This window comes from Lissotriton vulgaris, chromosome 3_2 (genome assembly GCF_964263255.1).
Source record: "Lissotriton vulgaris chromosome 3_2, aLisVul1.2, whole genome shotgun sequence".
Classification (NCBI taxonomy): Eukaryota; Metazoa; Chordata; class Amphibia; order Caudata; family Salamandridae; genus Lissotriton; species Lissotriton vulgaris.
In genome coordinates this window covers 77,948,625-77,966,664 of record NC_141690.1, presented here as the reverse complement: position 1 = coordinate 77,966,664, position 18,040 = coordinate 77,948,625, and positions in this window count along the sequence as shown.

Here is an 18,040-nt window from a genome sequence, read left to right as displayed (position 1 = left end):
AGGTTAAGAACCGTGTACTGAAAGTCGAGAGCACATGGCAAGCTAATTCGCCTTCACAAATGTTACAAATGTTACAGTATCACCAGAACAGGATCAGGGAAGAACATGACCACGAACAGAGACGTATGAAAGACACGAAAATGAAAATGCTAGTTGCTCAGTCAGTTCCAACTGACGGTCATAAAAGGGGTACAACACAATCACAGTCCAATAATTCAGCAGCTCCTGTTAAAGGGACATGCAACTATTGTAAACAGCCAGGTCACTATGTAAACGATTGTGCAGTTTTGAAACATAATATAGCCACAGGTAAAACTAAAGAGAGACCGTGTCCTCCTAGACAGGACCAGGTCCAACAACACGTTCCACAGAATATACAGCCTATGCAGGTTCCACAACAGACAGTAGCGGTACCACAGCCACAGCCCATTGCCGCAACACAACATGTCACACAGCAGATGTACCAGTATGCTCAATCCGACTACCCCGATTACCAGCAATACACATGAAACAGCCTAGAGAGGGAGGTTGGCTTGCCTCTTATTGAGGTTCCTGTAGATCAAGAGGGTCCTTATGTACATAGTCAGGTATTAGGGAAAGATAGAAAGTTCTTGATTGACACAGGGGCAAGCAGGACAACAATCAGTCACGACGAGGTTCCAGGGGCACCCCTCTCAGGCTTGCAGAATGTTTCCCTTGGATTTTCGGGAAAGCCTATTGTTAATGAAGTATCGAAACCAGTTCCCCTTGCAGTTGGTCCATTGTCCCGCACTACAGATTTATTGCTCACGAAATCATGTCCAGAAAACTTACTTGGTATTAAGACTCTGAAAGCTCTAGGAGCTGTAATTTGTTGTTCTCCGGAAGGAGTAAGGTTGTTCCTTCGTGATTTCAAGGGACATTATGTATTGAGAGATTTTGACCCCAGGTCACAGAATGTTCCTGCACATTTATGGGCGAAAGGCCCCACTGATGTAGGTTGTATGCACATTACTCCATATCGTGTCACACTGAAGCCAGGAGTAGTACTACCACGCATTCGACAATACAAGTTACCACCAGATGCTGTAGTGGCTTTACTGAAAATCATTGACGAGCTCATTGCACAAGGAGTGGTTGTAGAAACCGACTCCAATGTTTGTAATTCCCCTATCATTCCAATTCTTAAACGTACAGATCCAAATGCACCTCCAGTTTATCGATTAGTTATCGATATACGAGAACTGAATAAATGCATTGTACCACAATATCCTGTGGTCCCCGACATTTCGTCCTTATTGACTGCCATTGATTCCGAAGCGACGTTCTTCACTGTAATCGATCTCAAGAACGCCTTCTTTAGTGTTCCTATTGACCCGGAAAGCCAATACCTTTTCGGATTCTGTTTAAATGGCCGAAGCTTCAAATTTGCACGCGCACCTCAAGGATTTACAGAAAGCCCCAGCATCTACAGTCAAGCATTGAAACGACAACTAGACAGTATTCACATGCCGACTAACACTGCCCTACTTCAATACGTCGATGATCTATTGATCACCGCCCGTAGCGAACCAGAATGTGAACAAGCATCACTGACGGTCTTGCTTTTCTTGGCGGACAAGGGACACAAGGTGTCTCCTTCGAAGCTACAATTCTGTGCTCAGCAAGTGGTGTACCTTGGGCACTTGCTGACCAAGTGGGGTAGGCAGCTGACACCTGAACGCATTCAGTTAATTGCACATCTTCCGCAACCCAAGACACAGAAAGAAGTACGAGCCTTTATTGGACTCACTTCCTATTGCAGACAATGGATTCCACAATATGCATTTCTAGCTAAACCACTCATTCAGTTGACAACACAGGAGGCAGCGTCTTCGACTGTACTCCCTTGGACTCAGGAACATACACAAGCTTTTGATGAATTAAAGAAAGCCTTATGTCAAGCACCAGTTTTAGCAACACCGTGTTACAGCAAACCTTTTACACTTTTTGTCACAGAACGCGATGGCACAGCATTGTCGGTTCTCACTCAGTTATAAGCAGACAAACACAGACCGTGTGCTTATTTTTCGAGTACATTGGATCCAGTAGCCCAGGCCTTGCCTGCGTGCTTAAAATCAGTTGCAGCTACAGCTCTAGCAATTAGACAAAGCGATTCCATTGTATTAGGACATCAATTGACGGTACAAGTTCCACATTCTGTAGAGGTTCTTTTAAACAGAACCCAGACTCAACATTCGACTATAGCACGACTGACAGGTTATGAATTGACGTTATTCCAACCACACATAGAGATTAGACGCTGTAATACACTGAATCCTGCTACACTGTTACCATCAGGCACAGCAGATCCCACTCCACATGACTGCGTGGATGTAATTGACACCGTTACGAAACCTAGACAAGACTTGACAGATGTTGCATTACCCGATCCAGACCTGACACTTTATGTGGATGGTTCATGTTTAAGGACAAGTGCAGGAGAGTTAGTGGCCGCGTATGCAGTGACCACTGAAACTGAAGTCATAGAAACACATCGCATTGACACCCTGTCAGCCCAAGCGGCAGTGCTCATTGCTCTGACCCAAGCCTGTATTCGCGCCAAGAACTTGAAAGTAAACATATACACAGATTCACGTTATGCATTCGGAGTCGTACACGACTTCGGTATCCTCTGGCAGGAAAGAGGTTTTTTGACCTCTCATGGAGCCAAGATACAACATGGTCCCCTCATTCAAGCCCTATTGGAAGCAATACATTTGCCTACAGCCATAGCCATCATGAAGTGCAAGGCACATACAAAAGTCACAGACAAGATTTCTCAGGGCAACGACTTTGCAGACCGCATAGCGAAATATACAGCACTGACTCATACTCAAACGACGGACATGACAAAGACTGATGCAACATCACAGACACATTGCATGACAGTCAGGGACCCCACACTAGATGTCATCGACATACAGACACATGCCACTCCAGATGAAATAAAGAAATGGGCTGAACAAGGAGGGGTCCAGACAGATCAAGGATGGATGACGAGGGGAAAGACCACATGGTTTCTCCCCGACTCTATGGTTCAAGTTATCATTAACACAGCACATAGTCCAGCACATTTAGGAGAAAAAGCCATGTTAGACAGTGTACAGAACCTTTGGTTCAACAAGCATTTACGAGCAGCAGCGAAACAGAAAGTGCATACCTGCATGATCTGTTGTCAGTTCAATCCAGGAAAAGGGATTCCCGTAGAGCAAGGTGGATTCCATCCTCCCGACTATCCTTTTGAAGTACTCCAGATGGATTATATCCAGATGGACAGATGCCGAGGATTTAAGTATGTCCTCGTAGTCGTATGTGCCCTATCCCGATGGACAGAAGCATATCCCGTCCAAGATTACACTGCCTCGACCACTGCCAAGCAGTTGGTTCGTGAGTTTTTCCCTCGATACGGTTTGCCCCGTGTTGTGTATTCAGATAACGGTCAGCCATTCTCATCCGAACTTATGAAGCAGGTCTCGCTTCTATTGGGGTACCAGTGGAAGTTTCACTGTGTCCGGCATCCGGAGGCAGCAGGTCTCGTGGAGCGACACAACCAGACTCTGAAAACTCGTCTTGCAAAAGTGTGTAAAGAGAAGGGTGTAGATTGGATAATAGCACTGCCAGTTGCTCTTTTTTACATGAGAATGGTAGCCCATTCTAGAAGAGGGCTATCCCCGTATGAGGTGGTCTTCGGTAGACCTCCTAATATGTGGGGGACGCCTCTGCCGCGAAAGATTACTGATGTTGAAAGTACTATGTTGACAGATTACCTTGCTTCCTTGATGTCTGCACTACAATCATGTCATTCACAGGTCGCGGCAGCCTTCCCAGACAACACCGAGGTGAAGCCACACAAAATCGTCCCTGGTGATCTCGTATACATCCGCAACTTCGATCGGAAGAGTCCGCTGGAGCCCCGCTGGAAGGAGCCGAAGCTTGTTTTGTTAACTACAAGGACTGCCGTCAAGTTGGAGGGCCGTAAGGGCTGGCTCCACTCAAGTCACGTGAAAAGACATTATGGACTTCCGCCAAACTCTGAATCCCAGAGCTCCCACGTACCAGTGACTGATACCAAACTCCCCTTTCGAGAGAAAACTCCCCACGAGGAGTACAGGCTAAAGTTGAGGTCTAGTAAGTCAGACAGTTTAATTGTTTAAGTCCCCCCCTGGGTGAAGCGGTTAGGCAGTTCTGACAATGTTTAAGTTAGACCCAAATAGAGAGAGAGATAGACAGGAGACCAAGAAGCAAAAATATCGTAAAAGTCTCCGTAGCAGATGTGTCTGCACATTAATTATTATGCTTTTTCTGAGTCTTACAATTATTGTTTTGAGTTGGATGCTTTATATGTATTTTCCTCCTACACCTTCTTTTTCTAATAACACTGCAGAGCACACGTTTAGTACTCTACCCCCACACGAATTATCCTACCGACTTGCGCTGCGCAACAACACATTCATTCGTATGTTACATCATTCTCACCAGACCAGCAATGCCACTAATTGTTGGATATGTGGCCGACTCCCTCCCTACCAGAACTACAAGGGAGCTCTGCCTCTCTTTCCTTACCCGTTTACACATAATGGTTCCTGTGGTGCCTGGTTTAGTTTAATTTCCTCTATAAACACTGACTCTAAGGTTTCCCAAGGAAATTGGATATGGGGAAATCTGAACACCGTCATGAACAAAGCCTGTTTCCCAGACGAGGAAGGTCTTCCACAAATGACAGGGACAGATATAGAAAACGAAGTGTATGGATTAGGCAATTTTACACTTAACCTCATGATTCTAAATGTCCAGTCAGAAACCAGTCCAGACTTGCCATCCATATCAGTTTTACCCGCAAAAGGTGTATTATGTGTCAGAAAACATGGTTCAGTACATCTAGGTCACAGTGTCTGTATTACTGTGGTCGAATTCAGTGATCAAGGCAAGTCTACATTCAAAGCTTCCCGACATTCCTATTTTATATGTGGTCAGACAGCCTATGTCCGTTTACCTCCAGACTGGGATGGTACCTGTTTCATTGCATTCTTATTGCCACCAGTAATCCTAGCCCCATCTGACTATCACAGGAATTCCCGCCTTAATATTGTCAGACACAAAAGAGACCTCCCAATAGTTGATCAGACTGAAACTACATGGGAACAATATACCGATTTCAATAAAGGATTCTTTCCCTATCTAGGAACTGTCTCCAATAGTAAACTGATACGCAAATTAACCAGAATACTCGAAGCAGTAGTGAATGAGACTACCTCAGCTTTGGGCAACTTAACAGAGGAGCAGTCTGCTATGAGACTTGTTGTTCTTCAGAACCGCCTTGTCCTTGACGTCATCCTGGCCGATAGGGGCGGGGCTTGTAGAGTCATCGGATCCAGTTGCTGCGTATTTATTCCAAATAATGCGCCATCAGTCTATAAAGCTATTACCAGACTTCACGAGCGTGCTCATCTGATACACCAGAATCCAGGCTCCTGGACTTGGTCCGGTTGGCTCTGGAGTGTAGTAACGGCCTGGGGATGGAAGCTACTGTCATTCCTAGGAATCATATTGGCCATAGTATTCAGTTGTTGCCTGTGTTTACAATGTGGGCCAGCGATTTACGGCTTGTGCGCAACACAGCTTGTATTCCCCATTCAAGTGTACGTTCCCATTCCAGAAGAAAGAAAGAAGAGCAAATGATGTTATATGAACAAATCGATGGTCTCATGAACATCGACATATCATGAAGGGTCCGTAGGGGACAAGGAGGGAATGAGGTAATTGGAATTTTCATGGTCAATTGTGTCCCCTAACGTAGACCCCAACGGCTCCATGTACGAGTTTCAAGTACATGTAATTTCCCTCCACAACCGAATCTGAAGACGCAAATACATTTGCGTCCAACGTTAACATGTCCTCTATCAGATCCACCATGAATGGATCAATAATTCCGTTCCTAAGTATGCCGTGCCACCGTCTTTATGTGGTGCACTTTCACGTTTTCCTGGCTCTGCTGAGCTAGGCCCAGATTTCTGTCTTCAAGCCATTTCTGCCTCTGCCTCTGAAAGCTGCTGCATGGAGACGCATCCCTGACCTCTGCCTTACTTCCTGCCAAGCGAGCGGTGCCCGGCTCGGCCTGGTCTGCCTGCCAAAAACAGTATTTTACCTTCAAGTTATCAGCATAGCCTGCTCAGCTCCTCGAAAACACATTCCTGTCTAGTGAAACACGAAAACATATCCCCGACTGCAGAGCAAGGGCCAAGCCTTCCTGTCCTCCCTCATGAAATTCATTGCTCCCGTTGCCATGGTAGGCCCCTGTCTTCGAGCATCTACACCTAGACACGCATACATTCAGTATAGAATAGCCTCTGCCCGAAAGACCTTTTCCTCTAGATTAAACATCCTCCAAATATTAGATATCAGATATGTTTAGGAACAGGTCGATCTGACATGCCAGACTTATGTCTCTTCTACTCGTGTCAAAAGTCAGACTCTTAGCTTCCTCCAGATGCACGTCAATCACACGTCATATTAGCTGCGCGCGCATCCAGGCCTTAGGTTTCAGCTGACTCTGCAAGAATTCTCTAAGCATCCACCCACCTGTGACACTTTTCCGTGACGTTTCTAGTTCACGCCTCTGTGCACACCCATGTTCACGCCTTTTTGCTACGCACATGTGTTCTTATCATATACATATCACTTGTCACGCCTACTGTATTCAATGCTATTGTGTCATTTTACTATATATGTCATGTACTGTGAATAAATCGTTGACATCTTTTCCTGCCATCATTGCATACCCGAACCCTTGTATTGATGGACGAGATCTCCATTGACTCGAGTCATTTAGTCATTTATGATTAAAGCCCTTAAGACTCAGACACCCCGGACTCTGCCTCTCATTTGATTGAGCTATTCTTATGTAAGTTATATGGCAAAAAGAGTATACAGTAAAATATTTACCACATCCTGTGGAGAGGGGACTTTATACAGCAATTGAATTTATTAGGTGGATCAGCACCAGAGACATCACAGAAAATGTACCCATACCATCAGTAATAAAGAACTGTGAAATAAGTGGCAGAGGCAAGAGTTAAATGTAAGCAGTTTTAATGTGGAGAAATAGTCTCGTACAAGTACCCCCGGCAGCTTCAGGGGACAATGAAATCCCAACCGCCACTCTCTGGAACACGCAGGCAGCAGTGTTCCAGCAGAGAACAGAGGGGTTACAGTGATGAACACTACAAACTGTCATTCCTAGACTAGAGGATTATAGGAGAAGATGGGGGCCTGCACACTGATATATTTTACAAACCCATTGGTAGAAATTATCTACTGAGATTCAATAGCTATCATACGCAGTTTCTCAAGGAAAATCTGTTGTTCCTTGGTCTTCAAACAAATCATTCCAAAGTATAAAGATATGAGAAACAAGCAGATTCTCTTACAAAAAATACTACAGGCAAGACATTATTTATCTAGGACTGTAGAAATTAAAATGACATCTAAAAACAACTGAGAGCCATTGCCAGTGAACAACAAATGAGCACTAAATATTAGGACAGCCAGTGTCACACATTTTTCAATATTCTAAAGTTTGAAAAGATCATTAACAAACGCTGGAAAATTCCTAACACTAAGGAGACCTCATGGAAAGCACCATTCTTTTCTACCAAACTGGGTACCAACCTGAGAGATCGACTCATCCACAAGCAACCCATACCCAGAGAAACCCTCTCATGGGTCATTGGCCATTATATCTGCTGCCACCGCATGGTTTGTATTCACTACACACAAGAAAATATATAGATTTCGGCAATACTCATATCTTGTAATTGAAAGATAACAAACCAATTGCAATACTGAAAATGTGGTAAATAAGATCACCTCCAGCAGTAGCCTGTGGTACGAGGGAGGGGCCACACACAATGTGTAGATCTGGATCACCGAAACACAGGAGCAGTTTACATTGCCACTGCATTATTATGCTCAAGACAGCACACTATGACGAATTTTTACACAGTGACTTGAAATGAGAGGTCCTAGATTGATGAACCAGGTGATTTCAACATAGCTCAATCCTTCCTCTTTTATGTAGGACTACGGTGGGTATATAGGTTGGGTAGCCATACCAATTGACTTAATTACAAGAATAATGAGTTAAATGACGGGGGATAGCTAAGATCAAACCCATCTTTTAGTTAACTTTCCTCTAATATACTTATTTTTGATTAGAAACATTTACTGGGCCTTTCTACATCCTGTTCCATTGAATTTTATTCTATACAAGTAGAAAACAAAATGATGGTTATAATCTGTAATTATTGATTTTATATTTTGCACTTTAATGAGCAAGAATCATAACATGTATATCATTATTTTAGCAGTTACACAATTTAAGGTTAACATTCACTTAGGAATTTAGGTAATAACTATATTTTGTATAATGGTCATCAATAGTATACACAGACATATTTAAGACATTTCAGTCTCGTATCTCCATACCACTCCAAACAAGCATTATGATTGCTAAAACAGTCTTTCTACTTAGAAACCTTATAGAAAGGCTTTTAATAAGTAAAGGGTTTGCAGAATACAACATTTTGGCCAAAGCGCCCTTCAGCGTGTACACATGCAAGGCCACCTTAATATGGGTAATGACGCTATAATATGCAGGTATGAAATGCATCATGATATGTCACACCCATTGGGCTCCAGCATGTCTCCCTCGAATGAGACACAGCAGTGTAGCAGGTTACCACTGAGGAAGTGGAAGTAGCAGAAACGGTGGAAGTCTAAGTGAGATATGTTGCTGAAAGATCTCTCCCACTCCCACTGGCACTTGACAGCGTAAGATGGGTCACTCAAGACAATTAATTTCTACAGGAAGTGATTGCAGCTATCTGCTCTAACTACTGGAAAGGTGTAAAAAAACACTTCTCCAGAAGAACTCCTGAGGCAAAAAAAGTACTTCAATCACTCCTCCACGTTCACTAAGAATTGTCAACGTATGAGAGTGGGTGTCTATTCCAGGGACCACAGCTGGTTATACCTACCAGCCTCACTTCTTGGATAGTGCAATTGGCACACCATGGTCATCTAGGTTAAGATGAAGAGCCAATTGTGCACCAAAGTCTGGTTCCCGAGGATGGACAAAATGGTGGAGAGTGATGTCAGATCGTGTCACTGGTGTCAAGTAGCAGGTCGCCAAGAACAACCCCCTCCAATAATCACCACAGAAGAACCCAAAGCCCCCTGAAACAGGTGGCTCTTGATTTTGGCCATCTACCTGATGGTGACATGCTTTCATTATTATTGATTACTATACCAAATATCCAGCGGTGCACATAGTACGGTCCCATATGGCTTCGGAAGTCATTGCAAAAGTGGAGAAAGTCATTGCTACTCACGGGAAAGTGAAGGTAGTGAAGACGGACATTTCATGGCCAAGAATTCGCAGAGTACCATTTAGATGTCACCACAAGGTGACACCTAAATGGTCCCAAGCCAGGCTGATAACCTACCGGTAGAGAAGGTAATTTATGGATCCCTGCATGAGTACAGACAAAACCCCCACACAACAACAGGTAAAGCTCCCAGATATGCCTGCATGTGACGCATAGTTGTTGATACCATTCCCCATCATCCCACCTGCATTCCTGAAATTATTGATGACGTTGAGGTTCTCAACAGAAGAATGACCACAAAAAAACACTCCAGTGCACGACAGAAGGCCTGTCACTTGGAGATCCAACAGAGTGATTTAGTATACATCAAGCGCTGCCACCCTGGCAACAAGTTCTGTCTGCCCATTGAACAAAATTTTTGGGTGGTAGTACACCGCAAGGGCACGATGGTCACTGCTCATCAAGGGGATGAATTCATGCGAAATATTTAATTCTTCAAGCAGGTTAATTACGAGCACACTGGATCCCACTTGTGGGACACCCCCGTGCCGCACGGCCACCAGCTGCTGGGTGTGTCTCCCTCTGCCTGCCTTCTGCCTCACCGCCGGCCTCGCTGACGCCTGGCCGTTCCCCTCTGGTTTTGCCAGTGTTTTTGCCCAAAATTTGTGCTTGTTTTTTCTGCGCCGTCCGATCGCTTTTTTAGCTGTTTTTCCTCTGTTTTGCCCGTCTATTGTGCCTGTATTCCCTTGTGCTGTACCATCGTTTTCCTTCCTGTTTTTGCCTTATTTTTCCCTCCATTTGTGCCTGTTAATGTAATTACATCCTCTTTGCCGTGTCCAGTTTCCTTCCTGTTTGCCCGCCTACCTCGCCGCCCTCCGCTCTCCCTCCCCGCTTCCCGCCTCCCGCCACCGCCTGTGGCCACGCCCCTCTTCTCTTCTGTTCCCTCCCCGCTCCCGCCTCCCAGCTGCTCCACCCACCCGCGCACTTGGCCTTAAATGGCGACCGTGCGACGCAGGTGAATGTGACCCACTTGTGGGACACCCCCGCGCCGCACGGCCACCAGCTGCTGCGTGTGTCTCCCTCTGCCTGCCTTCTGCCTCACCGCCGGCCTCGCTGACGCCTGGCCGTTCCCCTCTGGTTTTGCCAATGTTTTTGCCCAAAATTTGTGCTTGTTTTTTCTGCGCCGTCCGATCGCTTTTTTAGCTGTTTTTCCTCTGTTTTGCCCGTCTATTGTGCCTGTATTCCCTTGTGCTGTACCATCGTTTTCCTTCCTGTTTTTGCCTTATTTTTCCTTCCATTTGTGCCTGTTAATGTAATTATATCCTCTTTGCCGTGTCCAGTTTCCTTCCTGTTTGCCCGCCTACCTCGCCGCCCTCCGCTCTCCCTCCCCGCTTCCCGCCTCCCGCCACCGCCTGTGGCCACGCCCCTTTTCTCTTCTGTTCCCTCCCCGCTCCCGCCTCCCAGCTGCTCCGCCCACCCGCGCACTTGGCCTTAAATGGCGACCGTGCGATGCAGGTGAGTGTGACCCACTTGTGGGACACCCCCGCGCCGCACGGCCACCAGCTGCTGCGTGTGTCTCCCTCTGCCTGCCTTCTGCCTCACCGCCGGCCTCGCTGACGCCTGGCCGTTCCCCTCTGGTTTTGCCAGTGTTTTTGCCCAAAATTTGTGCTTGTTTTTTCTGCGCCGTCCGATCGCTTTTTTAGCTGTTTTTCCTCTGTTTTGCCCGTCTATTGTGCCTGTATTCCCTTGTGCTGTACCATCGTTTTCCTTCCTGTTTTTGCCTTATTTTTCCCTCCATTTGTGCCTGTTAATGTAATTATATCCTCTTTGCCGTGTCCAGTTTCCTTCCTGTTTGCCCGCCTACCTCGCCGCCCTCCGCTCTCCCTCCCCGCTTCCCGCCTCCCGCCACTGCCTGTGGCCACGCCCCTTTTTCTCTTCTGTTCCCTCCCCGCTCCCGCCTCCCAGCTGCTCCGCCCACCCGCGCACTTCGCCTTAAATGGCGACCGTGCGTACGCGCAGCGGTCACGCGCAGCGGGCGCGCCGAATGTGCGCCGAAGGCACGCCAAAGGTAAGCCCGTCTACGCCCGTCCGTGCCTGGACCGCGCCCAGTGCCAGGACCCCTGGCCCACGAGGACCCCGACCGACCCGCCTGACGTACTCCGCCGCCACCCTCACCGCTCTCAACACCGGCCGACTCCCAGAATGCCATCAAGCCTCTCCACGACGTACCCACGGACCTTTCAGCTGCCACGCCTGCAAGTTCACCTGCATCCGGACCAGCCTCGCACCAGCACCCGCCAAGTCGAACACCAGCAGCACCCACCTCAAGTGCATCCTGCTCAACACCCGCTCCGTCCACAGACACGCCATCGAACTCTGGAACCTTCTAGACGCCACAGCCCCTGACGTTGCCTTCCTCACGGAGACCTGGATGAACGCCTCTTCAGCTCCCGACATCGCCATCGCCATCCCAGAGGGCTACAAGATCGTCCGGAGGGACCGAAACGCCAACCAGATGGGAGGAGGCATCGCCATCATCCACAGGAGCACCATCCGTCTCACGACCAGCACCGACAACACCCTGACCAGCGCCGAACACCTGCATTTCCAGATCCACACCAACCCGAACACCACCCTCAGAGGCACCCTGATCTACCGACCCCCTGGACCACGCATGCAATTCAGCGAGGACATCGCCGACTTCGTCAGCCCGCATGCCCTCCCCTCCGCTGACTACATCCTCCTGGGAGACCTCAACTTCCATCTGGAGAACAACAACGACCGCAACACCAGCACCCTGCTCGTCAACCTCGCCAACCTGGGACTCAAGCAACTGGTGTCCACCCCCACCCACCTCGCCGGACACACACTCGACGCAGTCTTCTCTTCCAGCACAGACATCGACTTCAGCCACGCCACAGAGCTTCAATGGACGGACCACAGCTGCGTCCACTTCACCTTCAAGAGAACAACGACCCACCAACACCAGCAACAGGCCGCCCGCAGAAGCTGGAACAAGATCACAGCAGACCAGCTCGCCACCTCCCTGAGCCAGCACCCTCCTGCCAGCTCAGCGAACCCCAGCCAGGCCGCCGACAACCTCACGAAGTGGATCAGCAACTGCGCAGACGAACTCGCCCCACTGAGGACCCCGCCTAGCAGACCCGGCAGCAAGAAGTCCCCATGGTTCACCGACGAACTCAAGAGCTCCAAGAAGAACTGCCGAGCCCTCGAGAAAGTCTGGAGAAGGGAACCGACACCAGACAACAGGACCTCCTTCAAACTTGCCACCCGGAAACACCACCAGCTGATCCGCGCCGCCAAGAAAACAGCATTCAAGGACCGGTTGGACAACAACGCACACAACTGCAAGGAACTCTTCAACATCGTGAAAGAGCTTTCCAACCCCAGCGCAGGAAACAACGACATCACCCCATCGCAAGACCTCTGCAACTCCCTCGCTTCATACTTCCACAACAAGATCGCGGACATACACAACAGCTTCAACAACCAACCAACGCACACCATGACCGAACAACCACCCCCCACCACCACCCTCCACGCCTGGACCCCGATCAGCACCGAAGACACCATCCGCACGATGAACTCCATCCACTCCGGATCACCGACCGACCCCTGCCCTCACCACGTCTTCAACAAGGCCGACGCTGTCATCGCACCCCACCTTCAAGACATCATCAACACATCCTTCGACACCACCATCTTCCCTGAGAGCTGGAAACACGCCGAACTCAGCGACCATAAAGTTCATGTGTCTGTGTCTAGACACAGACCGTTCGCGACGTGACCCAGAGACATTCTGCCATCCGTTTTGAATCAGAAACTTCATGCACTGGGCTGCATCTCAGTGGTAGAATTCACATCATTGCTGAGACCACATACGCTTCGTATGAGAATCGTTTTTAAACACACAATTCCATATGAGAATAATATAACTGGAATTTTCAGGGGGTTTATTTTACCTGCAATGAACTTTATGGTCCTGATGATGGTCTTGACGACGGCAGCAATATAAGACCGAAACGTCGACAGCTACATCATCTCCTTTTCTGTTGCTTGTGCACAGGCATACAACCATCACTAATTGATTTCTTTTGGTTGTTGTTATTAATTGATTGGAGTTGATGTCTAAGTTGTGAATTGATGTGGTGAAGTTATATATACCCCTTTTCACTTCTTCGTTGCTTTTTGTGTATGTCTCCCCATACTTTGAATTGCAATTTACTTTACTGAATCTATATAAAAACCTTTTGAAGAACAGATTTTATAATTTCTCCGTGTTTCCTTTGCCTTCCATAGATTAGTTTCTATTTTTGTAAATAAGTGATACTTGGTACACTGGAGTTTGATACTACTGATACGACTCCTAACTGAGCCTGAATATTACATAAACACTTGCAGTGTAGCGCTAACACAGGCACCCTTACACCACAGTGAAAGGGTGTCTGTGTGCAGGGGACGATTGTTTATGTGTAGGAAGATGTCCCTTCCTGCACATAAATAATCCTAAAATTCAATGTTGCCACTTTTATGTGTGCTGCTTCATGCATCACAAATGAAAGTCACTAAATGGCATTTTATTTACAGATGGTTTATTTATAGGAAGGGGGGCCTTCCTTTACATAAACAATCCATGGCAGTTTTCTTTTTACATGTGTTCTGCACAAGGCAGCCCACATGGAAAAAGTAAAAACAAGGAGAAATAATACATTCCTCCTTGTTTCACCAACTTAAGACCAGGTTTTACTTGGTCTTAATTTTGGCGCCACCTTTTATGTGCGCTGCCCTTGTACATAGGCAGTACCAAAGGGGATGATGAACGGAGCGTTGGAGCAAATCAAACACTCACCCCCAGTCAAATGATCTGGCTTTAATCCATCATCATTCTTTAGCTCACTTCACCACCCCAGTTCAGACATGGCCAAATGCAAATTATTCTGACCCTGTGCCTCATGGGAAGTGTCCAGCCGAAACTGATCTGGGTTTAATCCACCATCATTCTTTAGCTCACTCCGCCACCCCAGTTCAGACATGGCCATATGCAAATCAGTCTGACTCTGTGCCTCATTGGAAAAGTCCAGCCCGAACTGCCAAGCCATGTCTTCCCTGGCCTGGAAACAAGCATCCTGGGACCGGTTTCTGGCTAATCAGCCGTCATCAGCCAGGCTAGCTTGAATCCAGTGGCAAAGTGAGCAAGGGACCCACATCTGGGCATACCCTGCCAACTTACGGCGAACAAAGCAAAACCAAAGGGGATGATGGAGGGAGTGTTAAACATTGCAAGCACTCACCCTAGTCAACTGATCTGAGTTTAATCCATCATCAGTCTTTAGCTCACTCTGCCACCCCAGTTCAGATATGGCCATATGTAAATCAGTCTGACCCTGTGCCTCATGGGAACAGTCCAGCCCGCACTGCCAAGCCATGTCTTCCCTGGCCGGGAAACAAGCATCCTGGGACTGGTTTCTGGCTAATCAGCTCTGGTTTGTTTATGTACAGGAAGGGATACCTTCCTGTAAATAAACAAACCTTTTAAAAAAATCCCTTTTGACACTCTCCTGTGTGCTGCATGAAGCAGCACACATGAAAGTGACAGAATTGCATTTTAGGATTGTTTATGTGCAGGAAGGGACACCTTCCTACACATAAACAATCCTCAGCTGCATGCAGACACCTTTGCACCAGACACCCTTGCACTCTGGTGCAAGGGTGCCTGCGTTTGTGCTAGATTGATAAACTAAGCTCCATCTCAGGGAGAAACGCAAGGCTGCACCACATTCTTGTAAATATGATGCCTTGCGTTTCAGAAGTGACGGAGCATGTCCTTAAGCCAAGGAGGCTAACGGCACGCTCCGCCACTTCCTTGTACATATCCCCCAGGGTTTCTTGATTTGGATTAGCAAATATTGAATCCCGAACTTCCTCTGCATGCGATCATGTACTGAACGTGTCCTTTTTCTGACCTGAATTGCCAGGCATTGCCCTGCTGCAATAAAACACATAGGAAATCAATCTGCCAAATGGCGCAGTTGATAAACCATTCTCATATAGTTCACTGTAGTTTTGGATTATTACGACGCAGATAGACATACAGGGGGCCACCCAGCGTCACGTGCGTTCCCTTTTATCATGTTTAGCAGCGATGGCGGTGGCATGCCAACGATCTTGAATTGCATGTTCCTTAATCCTCCTGTGATTTTTACAGCTTAGAAGAGCTTTCAAATCCACTTTCTTTAATTAGATCTATCTTTGTTTTAACAGACTGTTTCTCTCCTAAATGAATTGGTTATATCCATAATTTAAAGGCCAGGGGCTGGAGATGGTGTACAAATTGTACAATCGTATTTAACGGAATTGATTGCAACGCGCCTTGCAAGGTTCAAGCGGATTTCCAGAAGAAAAAGCACACGATTAGCTTCACTGATCACCAGCACGAAAATAAATCAAGACCACGTTCTGAAAATCATGCAGCCATAATTTGCAATCACCCAGAGCTACGGGTAAACCCATGACTCAATTTAATGGTGAATGACATGCAGAGGCGTAGCTTCGCCACTGCCAGAATACAATGTAACAGTTGCTAAATAAAATGGCTCACATGATGTACGGAGGTTCTGTTAAAATTAGATCAAGGAGGTCAAAGATATTCATAGCACATATGTCAGCATTACCAGCATGATGCCATGTCATGGTATTTTGTATTTATTTATAATGTGCCCCATGCTATGTAATGGCCTCTTAGCGCTGTCAGTAGATTACACAAAACACCATGGGCTCAATTCAATGGTATTTTAGGCCACACACATGTTTACAGTCCCAAGAGGATCCGTTTACACATACTAGATAGCCACAAAACGATACCTATCAGGGGGAAATGCCTTTACAACTGTGGAAATGTATGCCAGAAATGCACACAATTAAGTTGTAGTAAACCCCACAGAAGGTAGGGGTGTGGGAGGATCAATGAATGGTTTGCCTTGAAAGTTTGTGAAGGCTGCCATACTTGTGAATTTATGGCCATTTACAAATGACTATTCGACTCTTTCTCACTCTGGAAATAGTCAAAGATTTGCACCAACAAAGGGATAGAGTAAACCCCTTTCCAGGGTGGGAAAAGGAAGGTAACACCTCCAAACTAAGAGGATGAAGGTTTCTCCATGGCGAAAAAACGTTGTACAAGAACCGCAAACAGGTCATGTTACAAACATCAATGGGGATGCATGAAAGGATGCTAACCATAGTTTATTGCAAAAGACATTGGTCCCTAGACGCTGAATTTTGTAAATAATAAATATAGGCTAAATAGCTTCTATATTCTTTGTTCAGCCGGACAGAAATGTAATAGTCAATAAAAATATAGAGCAAAAACATTCACACACAATACCGGTGGGACACCGCCTGGGTCCTACTACCACAATACGACAAACAAAAGATTGGAGAAACGGTTCAGGCAACAAGAAAAAGTCTAAAAACATATACTCGTAGTAGACTTAGGCAATATGAAGATACCATTGCAAATAAAGCTATACAGTATAATAACATGCATATGTTGTACAAATTGTCGACGGCGTTTCAATCCCTATGTCAAAATAAAGGGATCATCTTCAGGACAGTAAAAATTCATGCCTGTATACTTTCTACTCAAGACAATACATCATTCTTGTCTTGGTATTTATTGACTATTACATTTCTGTCCGGCTGGACAAAGAATATAGAAGCTATTTAGCCTATACTTATTATTTAGCAAATTCAGCAGCTGTCTAGGGACCACTGTCTTTAGCAATAATATACATACCCAAGTTCCCTGACCAATCGCATATTGGGTTCCCTTGTTCCTTAAAACGCTAACCTTGGTTTAGAGGAAAAACAATAGTATAGTGAAAATAAATTCTAATAGGCAATTTTGGGGAATAGCAAGCTAGAATTCAAAAATCGTGATTCACAAATAACAGCTACAAACCATTTGTAAAATTGTGAACATTTTCTTAAACTAGAAGTTACAAAATGCCAAGAACATGCCAAGTGCGCATGATTGTTTGGCCAACCCCAGAGGGCCGACCAAGTCTTCATGCACACTTAGGGAGGGAGTGCAAACTACTCCTGCTTCCTCTGACTGCGGGGAGCCCAGCCCCGCCCCTCCCAACCTAGTTAACGTCCTGCAAAGGAAAGAAAATTATAACAACTTCTTGTTAATATCATTTGATTTTATTTTTCACTGCTCAATGAGCAGTGGGGTGACGCTCCTCTGCCTTAACGGAGCGAGCTGCCACAGAGACATTCCCTTGACCTGCTGCTCTCTGAGATCGGCTGATCTAAAGTAGCTATGGAAAGTAGTATAACACAATGCATTGTCACAGCCGTTAAACATCAAAACTGCAGCCTTAGGCCATCACTACAAACCATAAAATATTACTGTTCAGTATGGGAATTTCACATTACACGAGATGTGAGAGGACGCTGAGACACACCTTCAGGAGTTGCCTACTGCAGGACCGTGTAACCATTTTGCCACTGAGAAGTACCCTGGTCATCAAATTCACCGGAGCCGCCAGCAAGGTGGAGGAACCTGCAGTGCCGTTCTGTGGCTGCTACTGTGAGGATCTACTCGCCTG